This window comes from Macaca thibetana, chromosome 3 (assembly GCF_024542745.1).
Source record: "Macaca thibetana thibetana isolate TM-01 chromosome 3, ASM2454274v1, whole genome shotgun sequence".
Lineage (NCBI taxonomy): Eukaryota > Metazoa > Chordata > Mammalia > Primates > Cercopithecidae > Macaca > Macaca thibetana.
In genome coordinates this window covers 170,350,502-170,377,855 of record NC_065580.1, presented here as the reverse complement: position 1 = coordinate 170,377,855, position 27,354 = coordinate 170,350,502, and the positions used below count along the sequence as shown (strand labels likewise).

Below are 27,354 nucleotides of genomic sequence, written 5' to 3'. Positions count from 1 at the left end.
CACTTGGCAAAAGGTTGTCTTACTCTTCACAGACTTGCCAATCTCTTCTTCCACCAATGAAGTATTTCACTCAGATAGCTATAGGAGAACATTTGTTTGTTATGAACAAATTACTTTAAATTAAGCTCCTGACTTATTGCTGAAAATGTAATTTTCCTACACACACACACACACACACACTCTCTTACACACATGCACACAAAGTAAACTCTGTCCTAATTTATTTGCTCAGCAGTTTTTTTGTTTTGTTTTGTTTTTGTTTTTAACTGAACCGGGGCTGGTAGAAAAAAGCAACAGAAACTGGAGAAAAATTAAAAAAGAAACAATATAAAGAATTTGATATAGGTATGACTAAGCTTACCTAAATGAATTGTGAGATATAAACTTGTCAATATGATTTTGGTTGCAGAAGATTGTATATTACATAAGCTTCACAGATGACATGCATATCCAGAAACTACAGTAATTTACAGGGGCAAACTCTGCAACTAGGTAAAGGAAACAGAACTTTTTCCGTTCAGTGCATTCCTCCGTCAAAGAATAAGGTAGCAAAATGGTTGACAATCGGGCATTTGGCAAGACACTGCCTATCTTTAATGCCTGTGTATGCCACTTGCTACCTAACTTTGAACAAGTGACTACTTCTCTGTGTTACATTTGTTTCATCTGTAAAATGGGGGTAACATTGATGTCTAGTATAAAATGCTATTGGAGGTTTACATGAGATAATCGATATAAAATCTCTAGCGCAATGCCAGTCACATAGTAAATTCTCTGTAAGTGTTGGTTCTGACTATGCTTATAAGCACTTCATCTTCAAATGTGGAATTTTTGAGTATTACAATGGGAAGGTATTGATTCATTATTTATTCAATAAAGATGCATATTGTGTCTTCAAAAATAAGACCATAAAGGATGGTGAACTAAAAATAAAATGCAGGAAAGGAATTTTTTTTTTCTAATGTTATATGATGGTTAGCACTGTAGAGAAAAACAGACTCAACCCTCTAAATCAGTTGTCTGTTTTATTAAGGACGTATCATTTTCACAAGGGAATATTGATAAATACAAATTTATCACTCCACTCATTCATTCGTTCATCCACTAAACGGTCCTTTACTTCTTACCTTACACACATCAGGCTAATGCTAAGAATTGTACAAAGACTCAACCACACATGATCTGACTTCAAGAACACAGAGATCTTATGGTACAAAAGATATGTAAAGATAAATTACAATTAATTGACACAGCATGTGCTGCTTTGAGAGCATAAACCCAAAGCCGAATTTTAATACAACTGTTAGGTTTGAACAGGCAGGAAAGCAGGGAAAAGCATCTCTGGAATGGGAACACATGACTCAGAGAAGAAAAAAATGGAAGCAGATGCCAGGTTTGGAAATGGAGAGGAGCCTAGTGCTTAGCCAAACTTGGGAAGGGGCTGCAGTGTCAACCTAAGAAATTGAGTTTCCTAAAACTGTAGTAACAATGGGAAATTTTAAGCAGGGAGATGACTTTGTGGTAGAAAAGAAAATGAACTAGAGTAGGAAGGAAGCCGGAGATACCAATGTTAAAGAGACTGTTCAGAGGTGGCTGCAATATTCAAGATGAGAAATAATTGAGCCTTAAACGCTGTAGGGAGATGAAGTTACCAAACAAACAAACAAACAAAAAACACACACACACAAACAAAATTATGAAAGAGAGTTGCTAGTTAGAATCTTCAGGAGTGAAAGACTAAATATATTTCAGTGGAAGAAGCAGTATATCTTGTGATTTAGTGATTCTCACATTTTAAAATTGAGGTAACTACTTTCTGACATGAAACTGTAAGTGCAAAGTTTTGATGCAGATACTTAGAATTTGCCTTAGTTGTGAAATAGCCTGTAATGTAAAGGATTTATCTGAGAAACAAAAGTGGATTTTTCCTTTTAGTCAGAGTTTCTTGAAACCCACATGTGAAAGATGCCTTGATATAAAACATGTATGTTTTAACTTTGGGCTCAGCTTTGCAGGAATGTATCTGAGATGGAAAACCAGATGGCTATATTTCAAGGTATTTTCTCTTCCATTTTATGGAAAATGACCCATGACCCATTTTGGCTTACATGAGATTTACTTATAAATATATATGAGGATAATGCCTTGCAGCTCCTGTTTAATGCATTTATGAAAAATTTTTCAATTTTTGGGATGCTTTTCATTCAGGGCAGCTGCCTAGAAACACTTATGATCTCCGAGGAGAAGCTTTGAACGTGCACAGGCATTTTTAAAAATTGTATGTTGTTAGGCAACTAAAAATCATAAGCTCAACACGGTAGCATTATCTTTTTGTCAGAGGTGTGAACTGGCTCTTCCATATTCAGGCTTTCAACACTTGGAAAATTTTTTTTTCTGAGTACTTATTTCCTCATCTGTAAAATAGGGGGGTTCTATTCTGATTTCATTAAGTTATGATAAAAGAAAAGCATAGTGTAGGTAAATAACCAATTACAGTGATATTTCTTCCTTTTCACTCCTTTTGCTACCTAAGTGTCATATCATATAGCAAGCTAACACTTGGCAGAATGCCAATTTAGTATGATACTGGTTTCCAGCTAATTTAGAACTATAAAAAGTGTTGCCAATGCCCAACTCAAACTTACGTTTGAATTGGCTTTTTAAATTGCTATATGTCATAAAGACCAGTTGATAGGCCGTGCGTGGTGGCTCACACCTGTAATCCCAGTACTTCGGGAGGCCAAGGAGGGTGGGTCACAAGGTCAGGAGTTCAAGACCAGCCTGGCCAACATGGTGAAACCCAGTCTCTACTAAAAATACAAAAATTAGCTAGGCGTGGTGGCTCATACCTGTAATCCCAGCTAGTTGGGAGGCTGAGGCAGGAGAATTGCTTGAACTCGGAGGGTGGAGGTTGCACTGAGCTGAGATCATGCCACTGCACTCCAGCCTGGGTGTCAGAGCAAGACTCCATCTCAAAAAAACAAAACAAAACAAAACAAAAAACAATTGACAAAAGAACCTAAAATTATTTTTTTAAATTTTTATTTTTATTATACTTTAAGTTCTAGGGTACATGTGCATAACGTGCAGGTTTGTTACATATGTATACTTGTGCCGTGTTGGCATGCTGCACCCATCGACTCGTCAGCACCCATCAACTCGTCATTTACATCAGGTATAACTCCCAGTGCAATCCCTCCCCCTCCCCTCTCCCGGTGATAGGCCCCGGTGTGTGATGTTCCCCTTCCCGAGTCCAAGTGATCTCATTGTTCAGTTCCCACCTATGAGTGAGAACATGCGGTGTTTGGTTTTCTTTTCTTGTGATAGTTTGCTGAGAATGATGGTTTCCAGCTGCATCCATGTGCATGTGTCTTTATAGCAGCATGATTTATAATCCTTTGGGTATATACCCAGTAATGGGATGGCTGGGTCATATGGTACTTCTAGTTCTAGATCCTTGAGGAATCACCATACTGTTTTCCATAATAAGAACCTAAAATTATAATTTAGAGTTCTTGACATTATTTATCTGTAACTTAGGGGAATTCAACTGGTCATGGTGACTATTCGTATCATAAAAGAGTATGTGATGAGCAACAGTGAAATGAGATAGGTCAAACAGAGCTTTTCCAAGTGCAGATGCGTCCAGCCATGGACCATCTGGCTGGTAGGCAAACATGGAATCCAAGGACTTCAAGCATCTCCACTCATGATCCATTTTGGGAGGAGGCAAGATGGCAAGATGAAGTAACAGATGTTTGGGGGCAGATAAATTCCAAAGAAAATGATTACAGAGAGTCAGTTAACCAGGCTGTCAGTTTCTGCAAACTCTGTCATAAGTCAGTTGATTCCAGACTGCAAACTGGTGCTTAGGAATACCAATGATTTCCTCTAAAGGCAGAAAGTAAATGCTTTGTACTGGGCACTGCCAACCTTAAGTTCCCTGGTGCACTTGGGTACCACCATCTGGATGCTCTGAGCTTGAGGTGTCAAAGCACCCTTGTATTTTCTGTAGTTCTCAGTGGTTTAGATGTCATACTCGGCTCCCTGAAGGGAATGTCTCTCTCCCAGTCCTGTGGACATCTTATCAAATTTATGATCATCAAGATTCAGCCTCAAGTTTCTTCCCCTCTAAGGGTACTGTTCAGAGCCTCTAAGCTTTCTGCTTTCAGGAAGCTACATATTCACTAGAGAGAATGGTTATCTATGCTGAATTTTCTCTAGTATGACGAGATTACTGTCTATATAGTTCTTTATTTCTTCTTAAGTGTCAGCCTTATCTCCCCAAGGAGATTGTAAGCGCCTTGAAGTCAGGGATCATGTTTTATATTCCTGGGGCCTCACATCATTTGAATAAACAATTGAGCAGATATTAAGAGATAATTAGTAATTGATTTATTGAACTCGAAATCTGAAACTACTAATTCTAGAATTGTTACCATACATTTGTTTATTTTGGGGGACTTTTGAGCAAAAATACTGGAGGTAACTATATCCTTTTCACCTGCTCCCATAATGTATCAAAGTTTATGTTTCACGTATTTAGTTCTATCAGATATTGAGTTAATCGGTTATTTTAGCAAGAAAGATTTTGGAGAAAGAAAGTTGGCTTCTTTACTCTATCTTCCTACTTTATATATTTGGAATTTTTCATTAGACATGACTAAAGTAGTAGAAGGAGAAACAAAGATCTAACATTTAAATTATTCACTAGGCCCACACAGGTTTGGGATGCAGATTAGCTCAACAGATAGAGGTAGATCTACATGACAAATTAAAACTAATATCTAAGGTTTAATTCACATGTTGTATGACAGTCTCACTCTTCTATGTCAACCATAGACCCCTACCTTAGAATGTATTGTCTCTGCTCTTCCAAATTCTTTTCCTTCCAAATCCTCGGCCAGACATCCAGGACATTGGCCACTGAAGTGAAATGTATACATATTATCACTTCGGGCTACTTCTCTTTCCACAAAAAGTGATTGCTTAAATTCACTGCTCATAGTTCTGCCCATTGGAAAGAATTTCCCTCTTTGCTCTTTTTCAAGGCCACTCCTATATGTGTCTGCAGTGCAGCCACCATCCATTTCAGCCCAGGTAATGAGCCAACCAATCCATTACCTGTGCTTGGACTTTGCCCTCATCTTTCAGTTGTTTCAATGGTGCCCTTCATAGAACCATGATTGCAAGTCAGTCCCAGCTCCTCTTATTACCTGTTTTATCAGACCACATCTAGTAACACTTCTGTTAGTTAGCTCAGGTCCTCCAAGAAGCCCCTTCAAATATTTTACTATGGAAAATGCCTGTGAGGAAAAATGGGGAGGAAGAACAGAGAGGCTGGGAGAGTCATCATACCCCATGCAAGTCTGACCATGAGGGAAGGAAAGAGAAAATGAAGGTTGGGTGGAAGCATCATAGATCAGTGTGCAGTCTCATGGAAGTCCAGCAAGAGACCACTGGGGAGTCCATGAGGCAGAGTTGCATGAAAAGAGAAGATATCTGTATCCTAAAGTCAAAACTGCCTTAGCATCACTGAGCCTATGGGAAGCATGATGTCAGCTTAAATGTGGGGATGGATTTCAAAGGACAGCCAGAGCCGTCTGTCAATTACACTTCCTCTAGTTCAAATTCTTCAAGGTGCATTGTCATGGCCACCAAATTAATGTTTCTAAAAACACACAAATTCTAAGCAATCTCAATTCACAATTCAGAATAGAATGTTCTGTACCAACTCAGGAGTTCTATTCTCATGATATGAGATTCATGGGTAGAAATTAAAATTGACAATTTTATCTAACCACTATTAGCCAAAACTATAACTGGAACAAAATCTTCTCACCTCTTGCTCTCATGGACGTTTGAGTTTTTCAAATGTCTTTGTCATTACTTGTGATTCACTTGCTTAGCACGTTCCTGTTCATCCTTTAAGCCTCTGGCTTACTTGCCTTCTTCCAGGGAAGCTCCATGGTGTTGCACTCTTAGCTGTGTTATGTCCCACTAGAATGTAATGTTTTTGAGGTCAGGAATTGTGCCTGTATGGTTTGTTGTTGTATATAACGTGCAGTATAATACCTGGTGCTTATTATGCATTCAGTTCATATTTGTTAAACAAATGCATGGAATCACTGTCTATAGGCACTACCCTACTCATAACAAATTGAAGAAATGATAAAATCCATTGTTATTACAGCTATTTGTATGGTATAGAACAGACCTAATTTTCTATTATGTGATTTGCCTTCTGAAAATTTATTTACTCAATTCCTTTCTGTAGTTAGGTTCACATGAACCCATATTGCATGAATATATTCAGGCCATCTCAGAGATCCTTAGGATGACCAAAAAAAAAAAAAACAAAAAAACAAAAAACAACACATAATGGCTATCAATTTTCCCCCAAAAAACCAGCAGGCATAAGCAGTTGTTATTCACATTGTTCATTTTATAAGCAATGTAGGAACTCTGCATTTAAATAGGAAAATCGAGTGATTTCTAAAACAAGAAGCTAATATATTTTGGACTATTATTTTAGAAAGTTTAAAGGATACATGTATACATCTGTAGGTTTCCTGGAGCCTCCAAATCAGGGATGCCAGGCATCCTAGAGTGTCACTAAAGTGACAGGCAGCGTGAACTTGGCTCAGATGTGTCGGCATGATTTAGGAGTGGATAGGGATGGTAGAACAACAGTGATCCAGTATTTTAAAATATTTTCTTCTGACATAGTAATTACTGCATCCATGACATCATGATTTTTTCCTCTTGACTCATTCTTAGCCTGTGGCACTAAACTCTCCTGCTGGGGAATCAGCACCAGGACTACTTCTGAAGTGGACTGCTGCTGGGATGCATTCACTTGGCCTCTGTCTCTATACTGTCTTTGGTCACCTTTCCCATCTTTCTCTTACTATTCCCAATTCTTGTCCATATGCCAGCCTGCGGGCTATGCAGAATTCTCACTCTGGCATTCTTCTAATACTTGGCATCCGTGGCTGGAGCTCTGGTGCTGCATGCTTCTTGCTGCTCTCTGGAGGCCCTATTCTACGGGAGCTGCTCTCAGCAAGCTGTCAAGTTAGAAAGGAAATAATGAATCATTAGCTGAAGAGTCAATATCTGATAGAGCTTAATGTGCCAACCCTAATGATAGTTTGCATTTTCTTCTGGGAATAATTATTTGAAAACTGAAAGAAAAAATAGTACCAGGATCCCCCTCCTTTCCCACCCACCCCACCACCATGGATGCCAAAATCCACAGATGCTCAGGTATCTTACATATAATGGTATCATATTTGCATGTTATTAGATAAACTTCAAATCACATCTAGATTGTTTATAATACTGAATATTATGTAAATGCCATAAAAATTATTGTTGTGTTGCATGGTTTCTTTAAATTTATTTTTTCATTTCTTTTAAAAATATTTTTGATCCACACTTGGTTGAATCTGTGGAGCCAGAACCTGTAGATACCAAGAGTTATCTGAGGACTGTATTTAAGGTCTAAGGTACAGGATAGTGTAGATTTGGGGGATGAGCAGAGTTTTCTGATATAAAGAAGGCTGTCATCTAAGACCATCAGTGAATTGTTATTATAATCAGATTTTAAAAATCAAATAAAAATGAGTGAATATTTTTAAAAATTACGTGACTCATTCCTTTTGAGTGACTTGACAGCTATGGTCACATTAATTGTGCACATAGATATAGCTTTAGCTGTTTCTTAGGAAATTTGAATTTAATTAAACATGAATAAAAAGCCAAAAAGATTTTGGTTTTATTGGTGCTTCCCCTTCAATTATCATAACGAAGAGATAATCTCCTAGCAAAAACAAAACTAAAAAACTTCTACAATTAAAGCATACATGTCCAATTTCCAACATTATAAACTATCATTAAAACATTTATTTTTTTCTCCTTTATTGCCTGCTGCAAGGAGTTATTTAAAACTAAACCCAAAACATCCAACCCGTAGCTCATCTAACCTGCATATGAATAGAGAATATATGTCAACTTTCAACTTACAGATTCACCAAGTAAAGGATAAACTTTTAATGATTTCAACTCTAGGAAGGAAATGTCTTAATCACAATAAAAATAGTGTCATTGGAAAAACAGTCTATTTTATATCTTAATATTAGTAGCATTATTTGCACTGGTATTATAGTTTTTCATAAGCCTAAGAAAGTGACTTGTTTAACCTTATCATTGGATGCAAATAAACATGTTTTTAAGGTACAGTATAGTTTACTGTGTAATGTGCATCAAGAATGAAGGCAAGAGAAGAAAATAACTCATTAAAAGTGTCACTTGTTACTGCAGCAATAATCAATAGAGCATTAAGCATCACATTTTATTGCAATGAATGGGGAATAAACATGAAGACCACAGTGCACTCTTGTAAATGGTATGACTTGTAAATGTCAGTGAGGACTTATTTAATACTAAAAGGCTCTAAGAATTTGCAAAGGGAGTTTTAAAATTCATCCAAGATAGCTGAAGGTTACATGAAGAAAGGGCAGCTATATATAGCATGCACACACTCAGGTAATGTAAAATATGAATGGATGAAAAGAAACCAAACCTAATTCTAATTGGAGGGTTCATTATATTTGATATTCTAGAAAGAGCATGTATTGAGTCCTGGAAGTTTGGCATTATGAATATTTTATTGCATATCTTGCTTTATATTCATATAAAGCAGGCTTTCTTTTCCAATGTAAGCAGTGTATATGTATAGGTAGAGAGCAAAGAAAAATCTTACAGATTAATGCAGTTGAGAATACATCATTCAGGTAAATTGTATTCTCTTTCTGGAAACTTCCTTTTAAAATTTATAATCTGCAACATTTCGTTGCACAAGATTTCCATTTCTTCATCCAAGCAAGTTAAATTTGTTTTGATTTATCTGCATGTTGATCTATAAACCTAATTGATAGGGAAGATTCTTGGAAATTTCTAAAGTCCCTCATTGTTATAGATGCAGAGTTTCATGTAGCACAGTCAGAACATTCTGACATAGAAAAAAAATAATCAATGTGTATGATATAGTTTGGCTGTGTCCCCACGGAAATGTCGCCTTGAATTGTAATAATCCCCACATGTAAAAGGTGGGGTCACGTGCAAATAATTGAATCATGGGGGCAGTTTCCCTTATGCTGTTCTTGTGATACTGAATGAATTTTCATAAGATCTGATGGTTTTATTAATATAAGGGGCTTCCCCCTTAGTACATCTCTCTCCTGCTGCCATATGAAGAAGGATGTGTTTGCTTCCCCTTCTGCCATGAATGCATTTCGTGAGGCCTCCCCAACCATGCAGAACGGTGAGTCGATCAAATCTCTTCCCATTGTAAATTACCCAGTCTCAAGTATGCCTGTCTAGCAGTGTGAGAATGGACTAATAAAGTATATTAACAGGAACCCTGGTGGTTTAACTCATTGTGGAAATGGACAGCATTTATCCATTTTATAAATGGTTACAAAACTCACATCTGAGAGAGGTTTGGCCATTATCAAAGCAAAATTCTCTTTCATAGGACTAGTTTTAGTTTCTCTCCATGGACTTATTTTGAGGTGAAAACAGTAGTGAAACTCCATGGAAAATTTAGGTCTTTTGTCTTGAATATGCTATAGAGTTAAAAATGCAATATTACCCTTTTTACAAGTTTAATTTAGCATTCCTCATAGTAGTTTATATTTCAAACAAAAAATTATCATAGTGTATTAGTCCATTTTCATATTGCTATAAAGAAATACTCAAGACTGGGTAATTTATAAAGAAAAGAAGTTTAATGGACTCACAGTTCCACATGGCTGGGGAGGCCTCACAGTCATGGTGGAAAGCAAAGGAGGAGCAAAGACACATCTTACATGGCAGCAGGCAAGAGAGCACGTGCATAGAAACTGCCCTTTATAAAACCATCAGATCTCATGAGACTTACTCACTATCATGAGAACAGCATGGGAAAATCTCGCTCCCATGATTCAATTACCTCCCACCTGGCCCCTCTCATGACACATGGGGATTATGGGAGCTATAATTCAAGATGAGATTTGGGTGGGGACACAACCAAACCACATAATTCCACCTCTAGCCCCTCCCAAATCTCATGTCCTCATATTTCAAAACCAATCATGCCTTCCAAACAGTTTCCCAAAGTCTTAACTTATTTTAGCATTAACTCAAAAGTTCATAGTCCAACCTCGTCTGAGACAAGGCAAATCCCTTCCACCTATGAGCCTGTAAAATCAAAAGCAAGTTGGTTACTCCCTAGATACAATGGACATACAGGCATTGGGTAAATACACCCTTTCCAAATGGGAGAAATTGGTCAAAACAAAGGGGTTACAGGCCCCATGCAAGTCCAAAAACAAATAGGACAGTCATTAAACTTTAAAGCTCCAAAATGATCTCCTTTGACTCCATGTCTCACATACAGGATCACTCTGATACAAGAGGTAGGCTCCCATGGCCTTGGGCAGCTCTGTCCCTGTGGCTTTGCAGGGTACAGCTCCCCTCCTAGCTGCTTTCACAGGCATTGATTGTCTGCAGCTTTTTCAGGCACACAGTGAAAGATGTCAGTGGATCTACCATTCTAGGGTCTGGGTAGTCCTCTTCTCACAGCTCCACTAGGCAGTACCCCAGTGGGGACTCTCTGTGGGGGCTCCAACCCCACATTTCCCTTCTGCACTTCTCTAGCAGAGGTTGTCCATAAGGGCCCTGCCCCTGCAGCAAAATTCTGTCTGGACATCCAGGCATTTTCATATATACTCTGAAATCAAGGTGGAGATTCCCAAACCTCAATTCTTAACTTCTGTGTACCTGCAGGCTCAACATCACATGGGAGCACCCATGGTGTGGGGCTTGCACCCTCTGAAGCAATGGCCTGAACTGTACCTTGGCACATTTTAGCCATGGCTGGAGTGGCTAGGACACAGGGCAATAAGTCCCTAGGCTGCACACAGCAGGAGGGCCAGGGTCCAGCCTAGGAAACCATTTTTTTCTCCTAGGGCTCTGGGCCTGTGATGGGAGGGGCTACAGTGAAGGTCTCAAACATGCCCTTGAGACATTTTCCCCATTGCCTTGGTAATTAACATTTGGCTTCTCATAACTTATGCAAATTTCTGCAGCCAGCTTGAATTTCTCCTCAGAAAGTGGGTTTTTCTTTTTTATTGCATCATCAGGCTGCAAATTTTCCAAACTTTTATCCTCTGCTTCCCTTTTAAATATTAAGTTCCATTTCTATATCATATCTTTGTGAATACATAAAACTGAATGCTTTTTACCAGCACCCAAGTCACTCTTGAACTCTTTGCTGCTTGGACATTTCTTCTGCCAGATACTCTAAATCATCGCTCCCAAGTTTAAAGTCCCACAATCTCCAGGGAGGGGAAAATATCGTCAGTCTCTTTGCTAAAAAGCATAGCAAGAACTGCCTTAGCTCCACTTCCCAGTAAGTTCCTTATCTTCATCTAAGACTACTTCAGCCTGGAATTTTGGGTCAAAGCCATTCAACAAGTCTCTAGCAAGCTCCAAACTTTTCCACATCTTCCCATCTTCTTCTGAGCCCTCCAAACTGTTCCAACCTCTTCCTGTTACCCAGTTCCAAAGTTGCTTCCACATTTTTGGGTATCTTTACAGCAGTGCCTACTACTAGTACCAATTTATTATATTAGTCAATGCTCATACTGCTATGAAAAAATACCCGGGGCTGAGTAATTTATACAGAAAAGGAAGTTTAATGGACTAACAGTTCCACATGGCTGGGGAGGTCTCACAAGCATGGTAGAAGGCAAAGGAGGAGCAGAGGCCTACACAACTGCATGCAAGAGAGTTTGTCCACGGGAACTGCCATTTATAAAACCATCAGATCTCATGAGACTTATTTACTGTTATGAGAACAGCACGAAAAAAACCTGCCTCTGTGATTCAATTACCTCCCACTGGGTCCCCCCACGACACATGGGGATTATGGGAGCTACAATTCAAAATGAGATTTGAGTGGGGACACAGCCAAACCATATCACATAATATTCAGGCTTGTCTTAGGAGTTAGAAAAAGAGGAAGAGGAAACTGATATGTATGTTGTCAGCTCAGCTCTCAAGAAGCACAGTTCTGCAGAAGCTTCCAAATACATCACAAGGTTAGCAGTTCAATTCTTCATACAAATGGATGCAATAATTTAGCACCTTTTAGTAACTGGCCAGTAAAAATTGTCACTTGCAACACAAGGACAATCTTCAAGGCATGCAGTTGCCTTCTAGTTGTAATAATTTCTGAAACATGGTAGTGTATTCAGGATTTTATTTCAGATTCCATAACTGAAAATCATAACAACAGAACAGAAAGTTCATTTTCACACAATGCCTAGAATTAAATAAGGGCAAATTAACTAAATATATAGAGCAAGCCCAAAGAAGGGTAAGAAAAATACTAGATGATAACAATAATGAAAACAGTGCTATGTGTGATGCATTGTGTTAAGATCTTTATACATGTTGTATGGATTTCCCATTGCTGGTGTGTAACAAATTACTACAAATTTGATAGCTTAAAATGAAATGAATTTGTTGTCTTACAGTTCTGGGAGTTAGAAGTCTATAATGGTTACAAGGTTGTGTTCCTTCTGGAGGATCTAGTGGGGAATCTGTTCCCTTGCCTTATTCAGCCCCTCAAAGCTACCCCCATTCCATGGCTCATAGGCCCTTACACACTCTGATCTCTGCTTTAATCATCACACCTCATTCTCTGAACTTGACCCTCCAGCCTCCCTTTTATAAGGAAGGGTCAAGTTCAGAGACCCTTTTATAATTCATATTGAAGTTGTGAATTCAAAGGACTCACCTAGATAATCCAGGATACTTTCCCCATCTCAAGATCCTTATCTTAGTACCAAAGTCCCCTTTTTCCTATAAGGTAACATATCCCCAGGTCTGGGGATTGTGACATGGATGTCTGTAGAGACCATTATTTTATCTAACACACATGGATATTGTGGAAATGATGTATTCTTTCTGGCCCTGCTGTATATCCATTATAACCTTTGTTACCTATTGCTTTGAAACTCCCTTTTCAATATTAGGGGAGGGAAGTAAGCCAACTTAATTACTCGATATTCAGGGAACAGGAATTATACTATTTTACCAAGATCTTTGAACTCCATCCCAACAAATCTTTATTCCATGAATCTAACACATCGCAACACTGATTCCAACATAAAAGGATTAAGTTTAATTTCCTTTTCCACTCAATTCCAACATGCATGTTTCTTACAAAGGTGCAAATGAGCTGTGAAATGGTTGGATTAGTAGAAAACATTTCTGAGAGAAGCAACATTCTGAAGAATTGATTCACAGGAAAGATAATAAAATTATGGCTACTTAGGGGGAATATATTTCTACTTGAGAGACAACGGGATTGTAACTATTGAATTATCTCTGAGAACAAAGATCATTACAGGGAAATCATGACAAGATGATGTCTTTCACCATCCTGCCCACCATCTTACATTGGTACAGCTGTGCTTTAACTTAGAGAGAGACATGGTATTCATGCTGCTTTTGGGGAAAAATAAAGCATAAAATTACCTAGAATCCTTTGTTATGAGGTGTCATTTTCTATTATACTTTGTACACTGACATGTCACAACCATAAAATTCTAAGTAGTCATGGCTCTGCCTTCAGGGTAGCTAAACCATGATTGAATGAAATTTACCTACTAAAGTCTGGTTTTATGAATAAAAGAGGTCAGTACGTAGACCTGTACTCTCCAAATTTCATGTTCTAGTAAAATCCTTTAAGATGTAGTTGTAACATATGAAAATAACTCTATGTTTCCATTTTGTACTACAACAATGGATTTTGAATCTTATATTTCAGACCTCAGTCACAAAGATAATTTTATACATTTTTGTAATTATGACAGGGGCCTTGCCCAGGTTAATTAACTTCATTTCTCTTCTACTAAAGGCCAGATCTTCACATGTGTCCTGGGCCACTCTGCCTCTCCTCTCCTCAGGGACTTTAACTCTTGAGTTATTATGTCTTGATCATGCATCTTTAAATTCTCCCTCTCTGCTGGATACTTTTCTTTAGGAGGTAAATAACCTGCGCTATCACCAACATTAATAATCAAAATAAAACTAAAAGATAAACTTTCCTTTGATGCCTATCTTTCCAATACAAATTTTCTCCATTCCTTTATAGCCAAATGCTATCAAAGGATTGTCTACACCCACAATGTCTACTCTCTTTTGTTCCATTCAGTATTTCTTTGTCACTATTATACTCACTTTAGACAATAAGAAAAATATAGAGAAAATTTAATAATAATTCGTGTAATTCCTATCCACTTTTGTCAAATCCCCAAACTTTGGGAAAGTCGTTTCTCAATTTTTAAAAGTAACTGGTTAAAATAAACCCCTCTTTATCCCCCAAATCCCATTCCAAGGTATCCATGATATTCTGAATTTGTATCTACTGCTTATTATCAAGGTATTAATAAATAAGACATAGGGTATATTAGGCCATTCTTGCATTGCTATGAAGAAATATCTGAGATTGGATAATTTACATTTTTTACAAAAGAGGTTTAATTGGCTCATAGTTCTGTAGGCTGTGCAAGCATGGCACTAACATCACTTGGCTGCTGGGGAGGTCTCAGGGAGCATTTACTCATGGCGGAAGGTGAAGCAGGAGCAGGCACATCACATGGCAAAAGAAGGAGCAAGAGAGAGCGAGAGTGAGGTGCTCTATACTTTTAAGCAACCAGATCTCTCAACAAGTCATTCACCATTGTGAGGAGAGCACCAAGGAGCTGGTGCTAAACCACTTATGAGAAATCCACCCACAGGATCCAATCACCTCCCACCAGGCCTCACCTCCAATACTGGAGATTGCAATTCAACATGAGATTTTGGTGGGGACACATATCCAAACCATATCAACTGTATTGTAGGGATATTACACAGTTCTTAAATCTCATGTAAATCACACCCTTCTGCAGCTTCCTTTGTGTCACTTAACAATATGTTTTTGTGATTTTTTTCCATGATGGTATAACTATATATATAAATATATAATACATAAATATATATATATATACACACACACACATATATATGTAGCTCTGGCTTACTCACTTTCCACTGCTATATAGTTTTCCATTGTTTGAATTTGTGATAATGTACTTATGCTTCCTCTCTAGAATAATAGTCAGGTTGTTAATAATTTTGCTGTATGGAAACAAACCATGCTGCAAAAAAAGTTCTTGTAAATTTTCTCAGGCATTACTCTAGTGAGAAGAATTGCCAGATTGTAGAATATGTGTGCATTGAAGTTTACTAATCAACTTAACATGACATTGCAAAGTACCTTTCCAAGGTGTAAACACTTAGGTTATTGTCTTCCTTGAGTCTACAAAACTCACTGTGGTTCCTCTGGTATTTTTAATTTTGGAGTGAGAAATTATCTTCATCCTGGCTTTATCAGTGAGAATTCTCTGCTGCCAGAATGGAGGGTGTGTCAGGTACTTAAGTGTATCATCTGCCAGAAACACTTTTTATGTTAATTTCTCAAATTTGTGAGTTTTTAGTAAATTCATACCCCTAAATCCATGATATAGTGATTATAAATTCTCAGGTGAGATCCCTCCCTCCCCCAAGACCCAGTAGAGACGGGAAAGATTTCTTGTTGTTACATACTTTTCTCCCAATCCACGTGTTCCATGAGAGGAAGCTTTTTGAGGATCATTGCATTATGCAATTTTGGGTTTTATTTTCAACTCATTTTATTATCTTCATAGTCTTCTCTCTTATTCCTGTGTGGTTTTCCAAACTAAGCCCTTTTGTTACTGAGACTGGCAAGCTCACTGTCAGGGCAGCGACAGGATGCATCTGTGTTTGCCTCCTAGGTATTTCCCTGGCCTTCTCAGAAATTAGCCCTTCTTTTCAACAATATTTGTAATATTTTATTCAGCATTTTGTAGCACAAGTGAGACTCATCTATTACAGACTTTGTAACACAAGGTAGACTCATCTATTGTCAGAGAGTACATGTGATCAAAAAAGATGTCAAGTCCTAATTTTTCTCTCTAGCTACCTTTCTCTTTTAAATTCTACCTGACTTACCCATTTAGATGAGAGAATGTTTTGTCTAAGTGAAAAAGTTTAACATGTTGAGTTTAACTTATCCAAAAGTAGACTCTTCCAATGTGTCAAGCTTAACATATGCACAGCTCATCTCTTGGCTCTCACAACATGTGTACTAGTTAGGGTGCTCCAGGAAATCAGAACCAATAGGGAGGATAGATGATTGATAGATAGATAGATAGATAGATAGATAGATAGATAGATAGATAGATAGATAGATAGATAGATGGATGGATGGATGGATGGATGGATGGATGGATGGATGGATAGATAGATAGATAGATAGATAGATAGATAGATAGATAGATAGATAGATGGATGGGGTGATAGATCAAGGGCAAGAGAGAATTGATGTCCCAGCTCAAAAAGAGAGATAATTGATCTTTCACTGTCTTCTCATTCTACTGGGACCCCGCAACAGATTGGATGATGCCTGTCCGTATTGGTGAGGCCTTCTTTGTTCAGTCCACTTATGCAAATACTAATCTCTGCTGGGAACATCATCACAGATACACCGAGAAATAATGTTGTATCTGCTCTCTGGGATATCCCTTAGCCCATTCAAGCCGACATCTTGCTTCTCTTTTTCTTTGTCACTTCTAAGTCAATGTTGTCACAACCTACCTAGTTTTTTAGGCCAGAAACATGAGTGTCTTTTTGACTGTACACTTCTTCTTATCTCTATACTTGATATGTTACCAGTTGTACTGGATTCTATCTTAAAAACATACATGCCGGTTCCTGGTCTGTCTGAATTTTTCAGGCCTCAATGTAAGCTGGCTTCCAGTGGGATTTTGTCAGTGGTAATCACCGTAGGGTGATCCACAGTGGGAGAGACCTATACATCTCTTGCCCTGAGTGGCATTCTTTGCAATAGCTTCATCACCTCCCTGGCTTCAGCTCCCTCTGGACTGGCCCATCCCACTTCTACCAGATGACTCAGCCTTGGATTCTGCTAGTATCACTTCCTACCTTTAGTCTTCCAGCTTTAGGGGGTGGTTTCTTGATGTTATTTCATTGTCTCATCACCAACTATGTTTAACTTCTTTTCCATTCCACTGTAGGGAAAACCAATTCTTTGTATTAATTTTTCTCATTTTAAGATACTTAGAGTGGATTCTGCTTTTTTGGTTAGACTGTAACTGGTACAATATATTTTTCCCCCTGGATTATTGCCAGGGAGCATTCCAACTTGTATCCTTGCTTTCATTCTCAACTCTCTAATCTACTTGTTTTACTGTAAATTAGCTCATGTCATTGGATTTTCACTGTATTTAGAATGAAATATGAATTGCCTAACAAGAATTATAGGTGCACCTACAACTTTTCAATCTCAGTCTGTACCACACATCCCCGCTTAATATTTGGTAGCTCTGCTGTTGCTGGTCCTTTTTCTTCTACTGAAAATGACAAGCACTTTTCTACTTCTGAAAAGTAGAAAACTTTCTACTAGGCACATGTAATTCCCTCTGCTTAAAATCCTATTCCCCTCTGAGTCCTAACTGAGGGTGATCCATCTTTTGAGCCTCAGTTTTGAGTCACCTCCTCACAAACATCTTTTTTTTTTCCTTTTCTTGAGTTGGAGTCTCACTCTGTCACCCAGACTGATGTGCACTGGTGCAATCTTGGCTCACTGCGGCCTCTGCCTCCCAGTTTCAAGAGATTCTCCTGCCTGAGCTTCCTGAGTAGTTGGAACTACTGGCACGTGCCACCACACCCAGCTAATTTTTGTATTTTTTTTTTTAAATAGCAGAGATGGGGTTTCACTATGCTGGCGAGGCTGGTCTCGAACTCCTGACCTCAAATGATCCACCTGCCTCGGCCTCCCAAAGTGCTTGGCCTCCCAAACAGCTGTGAGCCACTGCGCCCCGTCCCTCACAAATATTTGATCACTGAAACCAAAGTACACCCGCTTGTTACTGGCTTTTAGAGCACCTTTTGCTTCCTTGAGTGTTATCACAGTTTGAAATTACCTACTCACTTATGAATTCATTGGTTCAGTGCCTTCCTCCACAAGTCTGGGAACTCTGTAAATTTGGACTCAGGAGGGGTCTGTTCCCCACTGTATCCTTAATGTCCCCAGCAGTGTCTGACACACAGAAGATGCTCCGTCAATATTCAGGAATACATGTTAAATGCAACAATAAAGGGATTCTTAAAGTTTATTTTTTCAAGTACTTTAATAAATAAGTAGTTTGGATTTGAAATTGAACACACTGGAGAATAGTTCATAATGGTGCCCAAACTGTATGGCATTTTTCTCACCGACCTGAGGCAGGATTTGATTTGCCTTCAGGTTGCCTAAGCACCACGCTTTGCTCTTTTGCCTGGGTGCTCTTCATGAACTCTTGCATTTGATACTTTCAGAAAGTAAAGTAAAACAAGAGAAGCACTGGAGCGAGCTCTCTTTAAATGCGAAAGGATTTTCTGGGTCGAAAAAGATGCCCTTTTCAAGAAATCCCCAGGAAAGCGTGGTTTCCTTACCCATTTCCATGATTCTTCTTCTCAGCAGGCTCTCCTAAAAATAGTTGCCATCTGTGGCTAAGAGCACCGCAGACTGCAGGGCCCGAGGCGGAGCAAAGGTGGGTGTTCAAGGGAGGGGCTGGCATGCAGGTCTGGCTGGAAGGAAGAAACCATCAGTAGGCTGAACATCAAACAAAACGAGCCGTGACTTAGTTAAGAAATTCCATTTAAATATCAGACACAGGCAATGACATCTTCAGGACTCATATAAAATTTTATTTCTTACCGATATCCTTCCTTGAGCACAGAAGACCAAATATACCATGATCTATAATTATCTACCTTTCTTTCTGTCTGAACAATGCCTTGTTGCCTAGGAACTGGGGTGACACAGGTATGCCATAAATACATGCTCAAATCAGCTTTCTTTCTTTCTTTTTTTTTGCTGGATCAATTTTTTTTTCATACTGCTTTGTTGTTATGAAGGTTCATTAAAATACATTCCTATTCTGAATTTGTTTGTTTGGAATAATACAAACTGTGTATGCCCAATTAAGTATGAATAAAATATTCCAGTTTCCATTTGCCTTTCAATTCGTTATCTGACATAACTTGCCTTCTATGGAAAACAACTATTTGTGTATCATGGAAGAGTACACAGTTAAAAAGTGATTTATCTAGCACTCTATCAGCTGGAACTCTTCTAACTGATAATTTCTCCCACATGTAGTGCAATGAAAACTAGTATTTGTAATGATGATATTAAAAAACAAGGAATTATCACCAAATTAGTGAATTAATACAATCCCATAATTTTATGTACCTGAGAACTGAGCCTCTGACAGATGATCTGCCCCCAAATTTCGTGGTGAGTGATAGCCCTGGGACTGGAATTGGAATCTTCTGATACCCACACTAATGTACTCACCATCTTATCCCCTTGCCTGAAATTTCCTTCCATCTAAAAATCTGTTGATTCTAAACTATAGATCTGTCAGTGCCAGAAAATGATCTCTGTGGTCTTTATTTTTTTGTCTTTCTTTTTTTTTTTTTGAGACAGAGTCTCGCTCTGTCACCAGGCTGGAGTGCAGTGGCGCCATCTTGGCTCACTGCAACCTCTGCCTCCTGGGTTCAAGCCATTCTCCTGCCTCAGCCTCCCGAGTAGCTGGGACTACAGGCGCGTGCCACCACGCCCAGCTAATTTTTTTATTTTTGGTAGAGACGGGGTTTCACCATGTTGGCCAGGATGGTCTCCATCTCTTGACCTCGTTATCCTGCCACCTCAGCCTCCCAAAGTGCTGGGATTACAGGTGTGAGCCACTGCGCCCCGCCCTCTGTGATTTTTTTAATGTCAAAAGCACTTTTAAAAATTTTTAATTTTTACAATTTACATTTCAATAGGTTTTGGGGGAACAGGTGGTGTTTAGTTACATGAATAAGTTCTTTACTGGTGATTTCTGAGATTTTGGTGCACTCATCACCTGAGCAGTGTACGCTGTACCCAGTGTATAGTCTTTTATTCCTCACCCCACTCCCACCATTTCCCCTGAGTCCCCAAAGTCCATGGTATCATTCTTATGTCTTTGTGTCCTCATAGCTTAACTCCTACTTATGAATGAGAACATACAATGTTTGATTTTCCATTCCTGAGTTACTTCACTTAGAATAATGGTCTGCAATTCTATCCAGATTGCTGCAAATGCCATTATTTCATTCCTTTCTATGGTTGAGTAGTATTCCAGGGTGTATACATATATACATATATGTATATATACACACATACACACACACACACACACACACACACATATATATATATATATATATATATCACATTTTCTTTATCCACCTGTGGACTGATGATGGGCGTTTGGGCTGGTTCTATATTTTTGCAATTGCAAATTGTGCTGTTATAAACATGCATGTACAAGTGTCTTTTTTGTATAATGTGAATGTCAAAAGCATTTTAATATCTCAGTCCTTTATCTTGATAGTCACAGTGATTGTTCATTTAATAAACTCTGATGACTTTTTTCAAGTCTTCTACATAATCAGAAATCAGGTATACTGAATATTAGTTATAGTTTTTAAACCTTCATTATGTTACAGTTGTCCACAAACAGAATACATAAAAGCATATGAAGTCAGGAAGTGTAGTAATCAAACACTCATGCATTCACCATATCAGGTAAGAACTAGCATATAGTATTTGTTGAAGCTACCTTTATGTTCCTCCTCCCCTTTACTGTTAAGCAAATTTGTCATTCTTGAGTCTTCAAAAATGTCTATACGTATAGGGTACATAGTAACTCTACCCAGTGTAATTAAACAGAAAATAGTCCTCCATTACACTGTACTCACGCACTAATTTACGCACTGAAACCCTCATTCATTTATTCAATTCTTAATACCAATGTTAAACCAAGCGCCGCTTCAGAAGATATGGAGAGAGATTATACTACATTAAGGAATATAATGTTATGCCTTATAGAATAGAGTATGTATACATATAATCAATACCTATATTTTTTCTCAAGATATTTTAACTATTATCAAAGGCTAGATGTTCAACAGGACATTATACATTTCTTTGATTTTTAAGTACTAACAATTATATCCATCAATTACTGGACGTTTACTCCATGCTAGGCACTCTATGATTACCGTCTCTTTTAATATTATGACAACCTTCTGAAGTAGTTTATCATTTGGACCATGTTGGACCATGTGAATGACTGTAACAAGCATTGCAAAATCTCAGCAGCTTAATAGAGATTTGTTTCTTACTCATCTTTCAGTCCCTTTTCTTTAAGTAGTGATTCAGGGATCCAGGCTTCTTCTTCCATTGGACCATTGGAGCCAAAGGGCTCATGGGACATTTTAGAGGCCAGGTCCGGAAATAACATGCACCTGTTCTGCTCACATGCCAATGACCTGAATTAATAACAGCATCCATTTGATTCAAGGTAAGCTGGGAAGTGTAGACTACCTGTGTGCCCAAATAGAAAATAAAGTTGTTTGGAAAACTCATAGTATTTTCTCTGCCACATAAATAAAATTAGGTGCTGTTTTTATTATTAATATTTTCAATTTATATTTGAGAAAGTCAAGGCTTAGAAAGATAAAATAACTTGCTCATGGTAGGCAAATTGTTGAGCTAAGATTCTCAGAAGACACATCCTTCCTTACTACACAATATTGTCTCCTAGCTCTCTCTTGAACAAATCAATGTTCATTATACCAGTGGTCTATATTGTTGTAACATGTTACAACTAATAAGAAAAACATGCATGGATTTCCTTTAGAAATTAAATGATTGCTTTAAGTATTTTTCTAAAATAAACCAGCATACCTACTTCTTGCATATTTTATTTTCTGAGTCATTGGCTTCGAGTAAATGATTTTGAGTGCTCATAAATCAGATGGAAACTAATTATTTGTTTTACTGCATCAGGGACAATTAATTATTGGACAATTTGAGCTTTTTAAAATTTTGCTTTGTGGAATTTAGACTCGGAGTTAAATATAACTTCCCTTAGTTATGACTAAATTAAACAAAATTACGACTGTCTCATCTACGTGGATAATTGGGCCATCCACATGAGGCACTTCCAATTTTGAATTAATCATCTATTGCTTTTTTTCATAAACTATGTTGATATTTTACCACAACTTAGGACTAAGGTGGTAAATTAAAAATCTGTTTTTTCGTTTTGATGATAGCTCCACACAATTTCTATATTGGTGCAAATGTTGAGTTCTTACATTTAGTTGAAGATATTTTTAAAATAACTTCATATGTAAATGTTAAATGGAACAATTCTCCTTCCCCTAGGAACTATATGGAATGTCCCAACTCCTTAATATTCTCAACATTTTGGCACTAAGAAAGAATAATCAGAAACTGAAACAAAATGTTGAGGTAAAACTCAAGTAAGCACTATGTCCCTGTTCTCTCTTTTAGTGGAATTGTTCACGGTATCATGGTATTTGATAAGCCCAAATTCATGATGTAACTTTTGAAATAATTGTCAGCGAACAGCATTGTTCTCTGTTATGATTTACAGAGTTGCTCTGAAGTTTTTGTTTTGTTTTATTTTGTTTTGTTTGGAAGGGAGTGTGATAAAGAGAGCACTTTTGTCCCTAACTTGATGTAGAGTTTTCCAAAAATTCATAGATGTCTTGTAGGATCCTTTGTTGGCAAGTGTGAGATAACCATATTGACTTGTGTGCCTCCACTCTAGAGAAAACAAAATTAGTTTACTGGAGCAAAAAATGCTTTGGAAATTGATATAAATGCTACAAAGAATTGTCTAAAAACATCTGATTTTGCACTGGACACCTCTCAGCCGAAATGGTAGAATGATCAGGGGTTGAATTGTGACCTCCAAAAAGATAACGTTGAAGACCTATCCCACGTACCTGAGAATGTGACCTTATTTGGAAATAGGGTCTTTGCAGATGTAATCAAGTTAAGATGTCATTAGGATGGGCTCTAATCCAATACGACTGATGTCATTATAAGAAGAGGGAAGACTATATAAAGACAAACACACAAGGAGAGAGCACCAGGTGGGCACAGATGTAGGGACTGAAGCCATGCAGCTGCGAGCCAAGGATTGGGCAGGATTGATGGCCCCCATTAGAAGCTAGGAAGAGGCAAGGAAATACTCTGTGACTGTAAAGGAGTCTGGATCCAGACCCCAAAAGAGGGTTCTTGGATCTCTTGCAAGAAAGAATTCATGGCAAGTTCACAGAGTAAAGTGAAAACAAGTTTATTAAGAAAGTGAAAGAATAAAGAATGGCCATTCCACAGGCAGCGCAGTCCCTAGGGCTGCTGGTTGCCCATTTTTATGGTTATTTCTTGATTACATGCTAAAAAGGGGTGGATTGTTCATGCCTTCCCTCCTTAGACCATTTAGGGTATCTTCCTGACATTGCCATGGCATTTGTTAACTGTCATGGGAGTGTAGCAGTGAGGACGACCAGAGGTCACTCTCGTTGCCATCTTGGTTTTGGTGGATTTTAGTTGGCTTCTTTACTGCAAACTGTTTTTATCAGCAAGGTCTTTGTGTCTTGTGTCTTGTGCTGACCTCCTGTCTCATCCTGTGACTTTCCAATGCCCAGCCTCCTGCAAATGCAGCCCAGTAGGTCTCAGCTTCACTTTACCCAGCCCCTATTCAAGATGGAGTCGCTCTGGTTCAAAAGCCTCTCATATTTCTATCCAAAGACTTAGAGGGAGCTTGCCCCTGTGAGTGCCTTAAGTTTTGTCTTCTAGCCTTCAGAACTGTGCAAAAGTACATTTCTGTTGTTTTAAACCACCCAGTTTGTGGTACATTGTTACAGGAGGTCTAGGAAACACATAGAGATGGCTGCAAGTCAAACATGCAAAAGGGAAACCTCTTTTTACTTATTTGCTTCTCTTTTCTCTTGGGGTTGAAGGAGAATCCTTGCCTTGGAGCCAGCGACCACAGCTGTCAGGATAACCTGGGGTCTGACAGTGTGGCTTTAGGCTCTTGTGGTGGTGCCTCAAGTAACTCCAAGGACGTCACAAAAATCAAGTAGATTAAAGACCTGAGTGTCCCCATCCCCTCCCCATGTTCTTATGATAATGGGAGTGGGGGTGGAATTGGTGATCAGGTGGGCTGTTTGTTACAACAAAGTCTTTGCAGAGGATAAAAGGTTTGAAAAACTAAGCAATACATCTGCTCCTTTCTTCAACAAACCCTGTCTCACTTTCTGTTATGTACCTGTGGTCCTCTCTCCTGCCCAGGAAGCTGGGTCATTCCACTTTCTCCGACCCAAGAGAAATTGCCCAGATGAAAGAGAGCTTGGCAGTTCGGGGACTAGCAGCCTTGTGGTCAGTATCAGAACCAGTACCATCGAAAAACTGCAATGATAGTTACCAACACTAGGTGGCACCACAGCAAAGCCTGCAGACGCCCCAGTCTCCAAGGAGTGCCATGTATCCCTGTGCCGGGAAGTTACAGGAATTCTCCTTCATCTATGCGTGCCTCTTGCTTTCAGTAACCTACACCTTTCCTTTCTAACAGAAGTGATGCCCTCCTGTGGACTAAGGCAGGGTTCAGCCTTAGAATGGGCTCGTATTTCCTAGAGAATCATGATCCTATAGAAGCAGGTGAAAGCAAAGACACCTGGATGAAGTGTTGAGTGAGTAGAAAAGACAGCACCAATACCTGTGCTTTGAGTCACTTCGTGATGTCCCCACCGCCTCCCTAGCTAAGACAGCCCTGCCACTTTCCCTGCCCTCCCCACTTTTCTGTGTCCAATTGAACCCTTTCTACAAAAGTCCCTTGAGAATGCCTGTTGCTCTTCTGAGATGCTGTTGATACTCATTTTAGACATCTCCAGGAGGCACCCAGTGTGGTTGGCTCCATCTCACAAAATGTGACTTCTGCGATCCCCATCCTGCCCTGTATTTCTGGAAAGGCATGAACTGTACGTTGAGTTGGTAAGATCCTTCCTGGAACTTACTGCTGACCACATTATCAAAGCCTTGTGTAGTTTTCATGGCATAAGGCAACAAGTCTTATGTAAATCTATCATTTCTTAATAAATGATTATGAAGAGAACAGGTCAGTTGCAACCTGTGTTTTAAGCACATTCAAAATACATTATAATTTGCTTTCATTTAACTGTCATCAACTTAGGTGAAAGTCGTTCTTTTTAAAGACCTTTGATTTGGAAGGAGTTTTCTCATTTGTGTGACATATTATACCTTGCCTTTAAAGATAGTCTTCAAACAAATACAATAATGAAAATTGGTTTGTATTAATGTAATCGTAAAAATGTAGGTCTAAGGAGACACATGAATTGGGTTTCTTGAGCTGCAATTCAAATGCAACAAAAAAAATCTAGGTTTCTTATAATATTTATAACTCCTGCATTTCACAAATCTATTCATTTGAAACTGTGGGCTTACATAAATCTGTCAGTTGGTACATCAAATAATCTGGGATTGCTTACAGTTTGACCGTTAAGATCTTTTTAAATGCAGCTCATTTTTTAGAAAATTGTATTCAAGCATAGATTGCTGGGTTTTATTTAAAATTAAGATTTTTAAGACACAATATTCTCTTTTATTTCAGCTTTAGATTCCTTCCCCAAACAGTAAAAATGCTCGCATAAAAATAAAATATTATGAACAGATTTAGTGGCAGCTGATTCTGGGTTAAATGCTCCACCTTGTGGTTGAATAAGGAAGTTTACTTTTTAACTTTTTATTTAATGATGTTGATATGACAGTTGTCTTCTTTTGTCCTCGGAAGACAGAAGAGACTGCTGATGTTGAAATTATCCATAATATGTATATAGATTCACCACGAAGACATGATTTGGTGGTTTCAGAAGCCATATTTTGGGGTACTCCAGAGACTTAGCTATTGACATTGGTGCCATCTAGTAAAATGTGACCAAAATGAACACCAAGTTAGCAGCCTGAAGGTTTTACCTTTTGTGAAGAAATGTTTGCTAAGTCATTCTACACAATGAATGAATGCGACACAATTAATACTTACACAAATAGTCCAGAAGTAAATGAAATGGACAGGTGCCTGTGTGAGCGCCTGTGGGGGTGTGTGTGTGTGTGTGTGTGTGTGTGTGTGTGTGTGTAGGTGGGGTAAGGGGATAGGAAATTACAGCTCTGAGGGCGAAACTAATTTAGTTCTATGTTCAGAAGCCTCAAATCTCCACCCCCACTTCTCTTGCAGTATGCAGGAAGGAGGCTGGATCCCATCAATACCTAAGGAAAGCTCACTATTACTTGCTGTGGAACATGGAAAGTTCCATTCTCATCAGCTTTCTGCAGAACCTGGAGCCATCTCAGCTGACCAGAGTTCTTTCATTGAGATGGGCCCGATAGATGCTTTCTCCTTTCTTTTCATCCTAAAGAAATGCCACCCTCACGTCTGTTCCTACTTCCACAAGCTTATTTTTCTTTTTGTCACAGAACTTCATAGGTACATTTTAGGGCACATTACATTTTAGCTAATACTTATTGCTTCTGAAATGATATCTGTTCTGGTTTTCAACTGACCATTGTTGCATTGCTATAAAAAATACCTGAGACTGGATAATTTATAAAAAAGGTTTAATTGGCCCATGGTTTTGGAGGCAGTACAGGAAGTATGGTGCTGGCATCTACTTGGCTTCTGTGGAGGCCTCAGGAATCTTACAGTCACGGCAGAAGGCAAAGCAGGAGCAGACACATCACATGGCCAGAACAGGAGCGCGCGAGAGAGGAGGGGGGTTGAGGTTCCACACACCTTTAAACAACCAGATTTCATAAGAACTCACTCAGCATCTCAACAAGAGCACCAAGGGGCTGGTGCTAAGCCATTCATGAGAAATCTACACCCATGATCCAAACACCTCCCACGGGGCCCCACCTCCAACACTGGGGATTACAATTCAACGTGAGATTTGGGAGGGAACAAGTATGCAAATTATATCACCATTGCCATTTTATTGTTTTCTACATTCAGTGAAATAGCTTCTGATAGGAAAATGAGTCACACTAGACCTCCTGAATTCAAGGAGAAAGGTGTGTGGTTTATTAACATTTGTGTATTTTGTTGTCGTTTCCTTGAAAGTAGAAGATTCAGAAGGAAGTCCCAGGCCTTGTAGTCCCATCCCCTGTCTTCGCAAAAAGGATGAAGACCGTAATGCCCCATCTCAGGAAACACATTCCTAACAGCCAGTTTAAAACCTTTAGCACAG

The 27,354-nt window shown here is 38.6% G+C and overlaps 1 protein-coding gene across 1 annotated transcript in view; it reads right to left on the bottom strand.

Annotated features, from left to right (window-relative positions):
* ATP5PF (ATP synthase peripheral stalk subunit F6) overlaps positions 1-24,842 on the bottom strand; it is a 985,871-nt gene extending 961,029 nt beyond the window's left edge. Inside the window, exon 1 of the mRNA XM_050784785.1 lies at positions 24,839-24,842. The gene's annotated coding sequence lies outside the window, so the exon portion shown is untranslated. The remainder of the gene's footprint in view (positions 1-24,838) is intronic.
* Positions 24,843-27,354: the final 2,512 nt, after the last annotated feature.